Source organism: Amblyraja radiata, chromosome 45 (genome assembly GCF_010909765.2).
Source record: "Amblyraja radiata isolate CabotCenter1 chromosome 45, sAmbRad1.1.pri, whole genome shotgun sequence".
NCBI classification, from domain to species: domain Eukaryota; kingdom Metazoa; phylum Chordata; class Chondrichthyes; order Rajiformes; family Rajidae; genus Amblyraja; species Amblyraja radiata.
Window position 1 is genome coordinate 3,895,566 of NC_046000.1, and position 10,561 is coordinate 3,906,126.

Below are 10,561 nucleotides of genomic sequence, written 5' to 3' on the forward strand. Positions count from 1 at the left end.
AGAAGAAGTTAGGGGGTCGGATATGCGATTCTGTGGACGTAGTCGGGTGACCCGGATGTAAGTCTGCCTCCCTAGTGCCAGGGTTTCGGATGTGTCTCAACGCGTCCAAGATATCCTGAAATCAGACGGAGAGGAGCCCGAGGTCGTGGTACATATAGGTACCAATGACATAGTTCAAAAAAGAGAAGAGGTCCTGAAGGGAGAATTTAGGGAGTTGGGAGGAGAGTTAAGGAAAAGGACCAAAAAAGTAACAATCTCAGGATGACTGCCTGTGCCACGCGAAGTGAGAGTAGGAATGGAGCGAGGTGGAGGATATATGCGTGGCTGAAGGACTGGTGCAGTGGGCAGGGATTCATGTTTCTGGATCACTGGGACTTATTTTGGGGAAGGTGTGACCTATACAGAAAGGACGGGCTGCACATGAACCCGAGGGTGGCCAATATCCTGGCGGGGAGATTTGCAAAGGCTACTGGTGAGACTTTAAACTAGAATGGTTGGGGGGAGGGACTCAAATAGAGAAAGCTACTAGACAGGGTGTGAGGCAGGAGGCAGAGAAGGGAAGCACTCGGATCCAAAATCAAGGGGGGGAAGAAGAAAAAGAAAATAAACAGAGAATAATAGGCGGTGGGTTTTTTAATGTGCATATTTTAATGCTAGGGGCATTGTAAGAAAGGTGGATGAGCTTAGAGCCTGTATTGAAACCTGGAAGTATGATGTTGTGGCGATCAGTGAAACATGGTTGCTGGAGGGCTGTGATTGGAAACTAAATATTCCAGGATTTCGTTGCTTCAGGTGTGATATAATTGGAGGGGCAAGAGGTGGAGGTGTTGCATTGCTTGTCAGGGAAGATATTACAGCAGTGCTTTGGCAGGATAGATTGGAGGGCTCGTCTAGGGAGGCTATTTGGGTGGAACTGAGAAGTGGGAAAGGTGTAGCAACACTTATATAGACCGCCAAACGGGTGTATTATAGACCGCCAAACGGGGAGCGAGAATTGGAAGAGCAAATATGTAAGGAGATAGCAAATATTAGTAGTAAGCACAAGGTAGTGATTGTGGGAGATTTCAATTTTCCACAAATAGACAGGGAAACACATTCTGTAAAAGGGCTGGATGGTTTGGAGTTTGTAAAATGTGTGCAGGATAGTTTTTTGCAACAATACATAGAGGTGCCTACTAGAGAAGGGGCAGTGCTGGACCTCCTGTTAGGAAATGTGACAGGTCAGGTGGCGGAGGTATGCGTTGGGGTGCATTTCGGGTCCAGTGATCACAATACCATTAATTTCAATATAATTATGGAGAGGGTCAGAACTGGACCTATGGTTAGGATTTTTGATTGGAGAAAGGTTAACTTTGATTAGATGCGAAAAGATTTAAAATGAGTGAATTGGGATATTTTGTTTTATGGGAAGGATGTAGAAGAGAAATGGAGGACATTTTAAGATTACAGAATCTTCATGTCCCTGTTCGGTTGAATGGAAATAGTAAAACATGGAAAAGGCCATTGTTTTCAAGGGAAATTGGAAACTTGGTTCGGAAAAAGAGAGCGATCTACAATCATTATAGGCAGCGTGGAGTGAATGAGGTGCTTGAGGAGTATAACGAATGTAAAAATAATCTTAAAGAAATTAGAAAAGCTAAAAGAAGATATGAGGTTGCTTTGGCACGTAAGGTGAAAGTAAATCCAAAGGGTTTCTATAGCTATATTAATAGCAAAAGGATAACGAAGGATAAAATTGGTCCATTAGAGAGAAAGAGTGGACAGCAGAGCCAAAAGAGATGGGGGAGATGTTGAACAATTTATTTTCTTCGGTATTCACCAAGGAGAATGATTTTGAATTATGTGAGGTAAGGGAAACAAGTAGAGTAGCTATGGATTCAAAGAAAAAGAAGTACTGATACTTTTGAAAAATACAAATGTGGATAAGTCTCCAGGTCCTGTCAGGATATTCCCTAGGACATTGAGGGAAGTTCTTGTAGAAATAGCAGGGGCTATGACAGAAATATTTCAAATGTCATTAGAAACGGGAATAGTGCCCGAGGATTGGCGTTCTGCGCATGTTGTTCCGTTTAAAAAGGGTTCTAAGAGTAAACCTAACAATTATAGACCTGTTAGTTTGACATCAGTTGTGGGCAAATTAATGGAAAAGATACTTAGAGATAATATATATAAGCATCTGGATAAACAGGGTCTGATTAGGAACAGTCAACATGGATTTGTGCCTGGAAGGTCATGTTTGACTAATCTTCTTGAATTTTTTGAAGAGGTCACTAGGGAAATTGATGAGGGTAAAGCAGTGGATGTTGTCTATATGGACTTTAGTAAGGCATTTGACAAGGTTCCTCACCACCTTATTAACACTAATTGAGGAATTCGGCTCTTTGTCAGGATATAGAATACATTCGAATAAAAGCGAAATTATGTCTTTAAAACCACAGGATTCGAGACACTTACTAAAATTCCCCTTCAAAATTGCAACAGAAAAATTCAAGTATCTGGGTATTCAAATTACGAGAAAACACAAATCTTTATTTAGTGCCAATTTTATACCACTATTAAATAAACTGAATGATACGATTACATTTTGGAAAACGCTTCCGCTCTCATTGAGAGGTAGAATTAACGCTATAAAAATGACTTTCTTACCACAATTAATATATTTGTTTCAAGTGATCCCAATATATATTCCAAAACATTTTTTCAAAAAACTAGATTCCACTATCACTAATTTTATATGGGATTACAGAACACATAGAATTCAACGAAAGCATTTGTGCAAATCTAAAGAATTTGGGGGTTTATCATTACCTAACTTTATGTATAACTACTGGGCAGTGCATATTAAGAACATAATGTACTGGCTGGATAGTTCCACTCAGCAGTTGGAGTGGATAAGAATGGAGAAAGAGGAGTGCTATCCGCAAGATATAGGAACGATCCTGCTCTCACCGATAAAATTGAATAGTATAATATATAAGAAGAACCCAATTATTCACAATATAATAAGAATTTGGAAACAAATAAAAGTATCCTTGAAATTAAATAATTTATCAGTACTAACCCCACTATTGAACAACCCCGCATTCAAGCCTTCTCTCATCGACAACACATATCAACAATGGGATAGACTGGGGATTAGGAAAGTAGGGGATATGTATGAATTGGACAAACTGTTATCATTTCAACAATTAAAATTAAAATTTAAATTGAAGGATAATCAATATTTTAAATATATACAGGTATGTGACTTGATGAAGAAATATACACATAGATTTCAAACTATATTTTTAGACCCGTTAGAATAAGCAATGAATATTAAGGCTGATTCACAAAAATTAATATCATACTTTATAATAATATATTAAATAGAGAATCACCCTCAACAGAAGCACTAAGGGAAGATTGGGAACATGAGCTAATGATAAAGATCTCGAAGGATAGATGGGAAAAGTATTTGATGAATACACATAACTGTTCTATTAATGCAAGACATAATTTAATTCAATTCAAATTATTACATAGACTATATTATTCAAAAACGAGGTTGAATAAATTTTATCCAAACGTCTCTCCCAGATGCGATAAATGTTTATTTCAAAACGCTAATATAACACATTCATTGGTATGGTGTACAAAGTTGAATACATTTTGGAGTGATATATTTGATATATTTACAAAGCTTTTCAAGTCAAGAATAGAACCCAAAATGGAATGGATTATATTTGGAATAATAGGAGAAGATACCAATTTAAATAAAGATCAACATGTTTTTTTTAAATTATGGGTTAATAATTGGAAAGAAATTGATACTTAAATTTTGGAAAAATACAACCATACCAACTGTTAAAATGTGGATTAGGAATATGATGGACATAGCACGCCTTGAAGAAATGAGACTCCGACTAATAGATAAATATGACCAATTCTTAAGGAGTTGGTTTCCTTTCATCGACTTTTTGGAATCATGTGATGCAGCGGTACCATAAGGATTGCTGATTTCAGTTCATGACGTGGGTAGATCTACATCTCCGAATACAGATTTGAAAAATTATCTTTTAAGGGGCCTTCTCTTCTATTACTACTTACCACTTTTTCTTTTTTTTTAAATATATACACACTTCACGTTTTTTATCTCTACCATCGATTTTCCACTTTTTCCCCCTTTCTATTGTTTTATTTTTCTTGGCTTGCTTACTTCCTTCTCATAACATAAAACTAGAGGTTGTACATAGAATGGATTACGGTATGACATAGTTGGCACCTAAAAGTAGGTTCCACTGTACTGTTTTGTACTGTATTAATTTCTAATAAAATAAACAAATTAAAAAAAAATAAAACATTAAAGAATGCAGATGATACTAAGATAGGTGGTATTGTGGATAATTAAGTAGATTTCCAAAGTCTACAGAGCGATTTAGGCCATTTGGAAGAATGGGCTGAAAAATGGCAGATGGCTTTTAATGCTGATAAGTGTGAGGTGCTACATCTTGGCAGGACAAATCAAAATAGGACGTACAAATGGTAGCGAATTGAGGAATGCAGTTGAACAGAGGGATCTAGGAATAACTGTGCACAGTTCCCTGAAGGTTGAATCTCATGTAGATAGGGTGGTAAAGAAAACTTTTGGTATGCTAGCCTTTATTAATCAGAGCATTGAGTATAGATGTTGGGATGTAATGTTGAAATTGTGCAAGGCATTGGTGAGACCAATTCTGGAGTATGGTGTACAATTTTGGTCGCCCAATTATAGGAAGGATGTCAACAAAATATAGAGAGTACAGAGGAGATTTACTAGAATGTTACCTGGGTTTCAGCAACTAAGTTACAGAGAAGGGTTTAATAAGTTAGGTATTTATTCTCTGGAGCGCAGAAGGTTAAGGGGGGACTTGATAGATGTCTTTAAAAATGATGAGAGGGATAGACGGAGTTGACGTGGGCAAGCTTTTCCCATTGAGAGTAGGGAAGTTTCAAACAAGAAACATGACTTCAGAATTAAGGGACATAAATTTATGGGTAACATGAGGGGGAACTTCTTTACTCAGAGAGTGGTAGCTGTGCTTCTAGTGGAAGTGGTGGAGGCAGGTTCGATTTTATCATTTAAAAATAAATTGGATAGGTATATGGATGGGACAGGAATGGAGGGTTATGGTCTGATGCATGTAGATGGGACTAGGGGGAAATAATTGTTCTACACGGATTTGTAGGGCCGAGATGGCCTGTTTCCGTGGTGTAATTGTTATATGGTTATATGGTTATATGGTAATGTGGATAAATGTGAGGTTGTCCACTTTGGTGACAAAACAGTTGTACGGGACCCTAGTATTGTGTGCAGTTTTGGTCTCCAAATCTGAGGAAGGACATTCTTGGATTGAGTTAGTGTGGTATAGTATAACGGGGTTAATTCCCGAGATAGTGGCAATGTCGTATGCTGGATGAATAGAGCGACTTGGCTTGTATACACTGGAATTTAGCAGGATGTCAGGGCATTTTATTGAAACGTATAAGATTATTAAGTGATTTGACGCGCTAGAGGCAGGAAACATGTACCCGATATTGGGGTAGCCCAGAACCAGGGGCCACTGTTTGAGAATACGGGGTAGGCCATTTAAAAATATGTTCAGCCAGAGAGTTGTGAATTTGCGGAATTCTCTGCCTCAGAAGGAAGTGGAGATCAATTATCGGGATGCTTTCAAGAGAGAGTTAGATACAGCTCTTAAAGATATCGAAATTAAGGAATATCGGGAGAAGGCAGGAACGGGGTACTGATTGTGGATGATCAGCCATGTTTGCCGTGAATGGTGGTGCTGGCTCGAAGGCCGAATGGACTAATCCTGCACCTAATGTCTATTGTCTATTGTTTAAAACTGAGAAGATATAAAACTTTTTCACCCAGAGAATTGTGAATTTGTGGAATTCTCTGCCGCAGAAGGCAGTCGAGGCCAATTCACCGGATGGATTAAAAACAAAGAGCTTTTAAGGCTAGCGGAAGCAATGGCTATGGGGAGAAGGCGGTCACGCATTACTGATTGGGTATGATCAGCCATGGTCACAATGAATCAACCATGCTGGCTCGAAGGGCCAAAAGGTATCCTCCTGCACCTATTTTATATGTTTCTATTTTCTATGTCTCACTCTGCTGCTATTCGATTTCCGCCCAGTTCATGTTCCCATATTCCGACAGAATAGAGTTACACAACATCCAATGTTTCTTCACCCGAGATCGGACTAATGTAAGAATCGACACGTTCAATAGTCGATTATCTACAATCGCTTCGTGAATCTCACATCAGCCGCTTGGACATTAATTATGCACGCCTGTCACAACAACACGCAGTTGGGCCCAACAGTGATCCTCAGCCCTGTCATTCCTTGAATAGAATAAGCAACTGAATCGTTAAATGATCACGAGATCCGTCCATTTACGCAGTGAAAATTGCGTGTACAAACGTTTAACCATCAACGAACTCACAGCAACATGACGTTGCGAGCCCTCCTACACATTGACATCTGAATAAGTGTCTGGAGGCGTCCAGCTTTGGGGAGTACGGTGCTTGGAGGCAGCGGAATTGTAGGTGTAAAGGATTGAGAGTAAGCCATGTTGCTGGAGTAAGGAGCTGTGCGTGAGAGCCAGTGTTGGGAAGCAAGGTGATGGGAGGCAGTCAGATTGAGTGAGTGGGGGGTTGGGAGGCAGCCGCTGCGAGGGAGTAATGGACTCTGATGGAACCAGTGTTGGGGAGTAAGGGGTTGGGAGGCAGCACGCTTGGGAGGGTAGGAAGATGCGAGGCATCCATCTTCGGGCGTAAGTAGTTGGGAGGGAGCCGCTTTGTGGGGATTGGCGTAAGGGACTGACAGAGTGGGGAAAGTAAGGGGCAGGCGGGGTTCCATCTTAGGAGAGTCAGCGGCTATGAGGTACCAGAATAGGGGAGTGACGGGCTGTGAGGGAGCCAGCGTTGGGAAGTAATGGGCTGGGAGACATATAGCATTTGGCGTAAGGGGTTGACAGCTTTATGGAGTAAGAGACAGGGAAGAATTTAGCATGGGCGAGCAACGGGCTGGGAGACAGTCAGCTTGGGGATGTAAGGAGCTGGGAGGCAGCCAGGTTGGGGTAGTAAGGGGATGGCATACGTCCATCTGACGGGCGTAAAGGTATGCGAAGCAGCGAGCTTGGGGATGTGAGGGGCTGGGAAAATCCAGCGTGAGTGAGTATGTGGCTGGGAGGTAGCCAGCTTGGAGGAGGAAGGGGCAGAGAGGCTGGCAGCTTGGAACAATAATGCGCTGGGATGCTTTCAGTGTTCAGGCAAAATGATTTAGGAGGAAGCCAGTTTGGTTGAGGTGAGTGAGGGGTGACAAGAAGTCAACATAACGGAGTTTGTGGTTGGAGGCAGCCAACCGGAGGAGTGAGGGTCTGCAAAACATCTAAGCATGGGAGATCAAGGGGCTGGGAGGCAGCCAGCTTATGGGAGTAAGGATTGTGTGGAAGCTTTTAGGGGGAGTAAGCGTTAGGGGCGTAAGGTGATAGGGGACAGCTAGCCTGAGGGCTGGAAGTAAGGGTCTGGGAGGTAATGAACGTGTAGGATTAAAGAGAAAAAAGGTAACCAGCTTGGAGGAAACATAGAAATATAGAAACATAGAAAAAAGGTGCAGGAGTAGGCCATTCGGCCCTTCGAGCCTGCACCGCCATTCCATATGATCATGGCTGATCATCCAACACAGTATCCTGTACCTGCCTTCTCTCCATACCCCCTGATCCCTTTAGCCACAAGGGCCACATCTAACTCCCTCTTAAATATAGACAATTAACTGGCCTCAACTACCTTCTGCGGGAGAGAATTCCAGAGATTCACCACTCTCTGTGTGAAAAAGGTTTTCCTCATCTCGGTCCTAAAAGATTTCCCCTTTAACCTTAAACTGTGACCCCATGTTCTGGACTTCCCCAACATCGGAAACAATCTTCCTGCATCTAGCCTGTCCAACCCCATAAGACTCTTGTATGTTTCTATAAGATCCCCCCTCAATCTTCTGAATTCTAGCGAGTACAAACCGAGTCTATCCAGTCTTTCTTCATATGAAAGTCCTGATATCCCAGGAATCAGTCTGGTGAACCTTCTCTGTACTCCCTCTATGGCAATAATGTATTTCCTCAGATTAGGAGTCCAAAACTGTTCGCAATACTCCAGGTGTGGTCTCACCAAGACCCTGTACAACTGCAGTAGAACTTCCCTGCTCCTATACTCAAATCCTTTTGCTATGAATGCTAACATACCATTCGCCGTCTTCACTGCCTGCTGCACCTGCATGCCTACTTTTAATGACTGGTGTACCATGACACCCAGGTATCGTTGCATCTCCCCCTTTCCTAATCGTCCACCATTCAGATAATAATCTACTTTCCTGTTTTTGCCACCAAAGTGGATAACCTCACATTTATCCACATTATACTGCATCTGCCATGCATTTGCCCACTCACCCAGTCTATCCAAGTCACCTTGAAGCTTCCTAGCATCCTCCTCACAGCTAACACTGCCCCCCAGCTTCGTGTCATCCGCAAACTTGGAGATGTTGCATTCAATTCCCTCGTCCAAATCATTAATATATATCGTAAATAGCTGGGGTCCCAGAACTGAGCCTTGTGGTACCCCACTAGTCACTGCCTGCCATTGTGAAAAGGACCCGTTTACTCCTACTCTTTGCTTCCTGTCTGCCAGCCAGTTCTCTATCCACATCAATACTGAACCCCCAATACCGTGGGCTTTAAGTTTGGATACTAATCTCTTATGTGGGACCTTGGCGAAAGCCTTCTGAAAGTCCAGATATAACACATCCACTGGTTCTCCCTTATCCACTCTACTAGTTACATCCTCGAAAAATTCTATAAGATTCGGCAGACATGATTTACCCTTCATAAATCCATGCTGACTTTGTCCAATGATTTCACCACTTTCCAAATGTGCTGCTATCCCATCCTTAATAACTGATTCTAGCAGTTTCCCCACTACCGACGTTAGACTAACTGGTCTGTAATTCCCGGTTTTCTCTGTCCCTCCCTTTTTAAAAAGTGGTGTTACATTAGCTACCCCCCAATCCTCAGGAACTACTCCAGAATCAAAAGAGTTTTGAAAAATTATCACGAATTCTTCCACTATTTCTGGGGCTACTTCCTTAAGTACTCTAGGATGCAGCCTATCTGGCCCTGGGGATTTATCGGCCTTTAATCCATTCAATTTACCTAACACCACTTCCCGGCTAAACTGGATTTCACTCAGTTCCTCCATCTCATTTGACCGGTCCCCTGCTATTTCCGGCAGATTATTTATGTCTTCCTTAGTGAAGACAGAACCAAAGTAGTTATTAAATTGGTCTACCATGTCCTTGTTCCCCATGATCAATTCATCCGTTTCTCACTGCAAGGGACCTACATTTGTTTTAACTAATCTTTTTCTCTTCTCATATCTATAAAAGCTTTTGCAGTCAGTTTTTATGTTCCCTGCCAGTTTTCTTCCATAATCTGTTTCCCCTTTCCTAATTAAGCCCTTTGTCCTCCTCTGCTGATCTCTGAATTTCTCCCAGTCCTCTGGTAGGCTGCTTTTTCTGGCTAATTTGTACGCTTCATCTTTTGTTTTGATACTATCCCTGATTTCCCTTGTTATCCACGGATGCACTACCTTCCCTGATTTATTTTTTTGCCAAACTGGGATGAACAATTGTTGTAGTTCATCCATGCAGTCTTTAAATGCCTACCATTGCATATCCACCGTCAACCCATTAAGAATCAATCGCCAGTCTATCTTTGCCAATTCACGCCTCATACACTGAAAGTTGCCTTTCTTTAAGTTCAGGACCCTTGTTTCTGAATTAATGATGTCACTCTCCATCCTAATGAAGAACACAACCATATTGTGGTCACTCTTGCCCAAGGGGCCACGCACAACAAGACTGCTAACTAACCCTTCCTCATTACTCAATACCCAGTCTAGAATAGCCTGCTCTCTCGTTGGTTCCTCTACATGTTGGTTTAGAAAACTATCCCGCATACATTCCAAGAAATCCTCTTCTTCAGCACCCTTGCCAATTTGATTCACCCAATCTATATGTATATTGAAGTCACCCATTATAACTGTTTTACCTTTGTTGCACGCATTTCTAATTTCCTGTTTGATGCCATCCCCAACTCCACTACTACTGTTAGGTGGCCTGTACACCACTCCCACTAGCGTTTTCTGCCCATTAGTGTTTCGCAGCACTACCCATATCGATTCCACATCCTCAAAGCTAATGTCCTTCCTTTCTATTGCGTTAATCTGCTCTCTAACCAGCAACGCTACCCCACCTCCTTTCCCGTTCTGTCTATCCCTCCTGAATATTGAATATCCCTGGATGTTGAGCTCCCAGCCTTGGTCACCCTGGAGCCATGTCTCCGTGATCCCAACTATATCATAGTCGTTAATAGCTATCTGCGCATTCAACTCATCCACCTTATTACGAATGCTCCTTGCATTGAGATACAAAGCCTTCAGGCTTGTTTTTACAACACTCTTACCCCTTATACTATTATGCTGAAAAG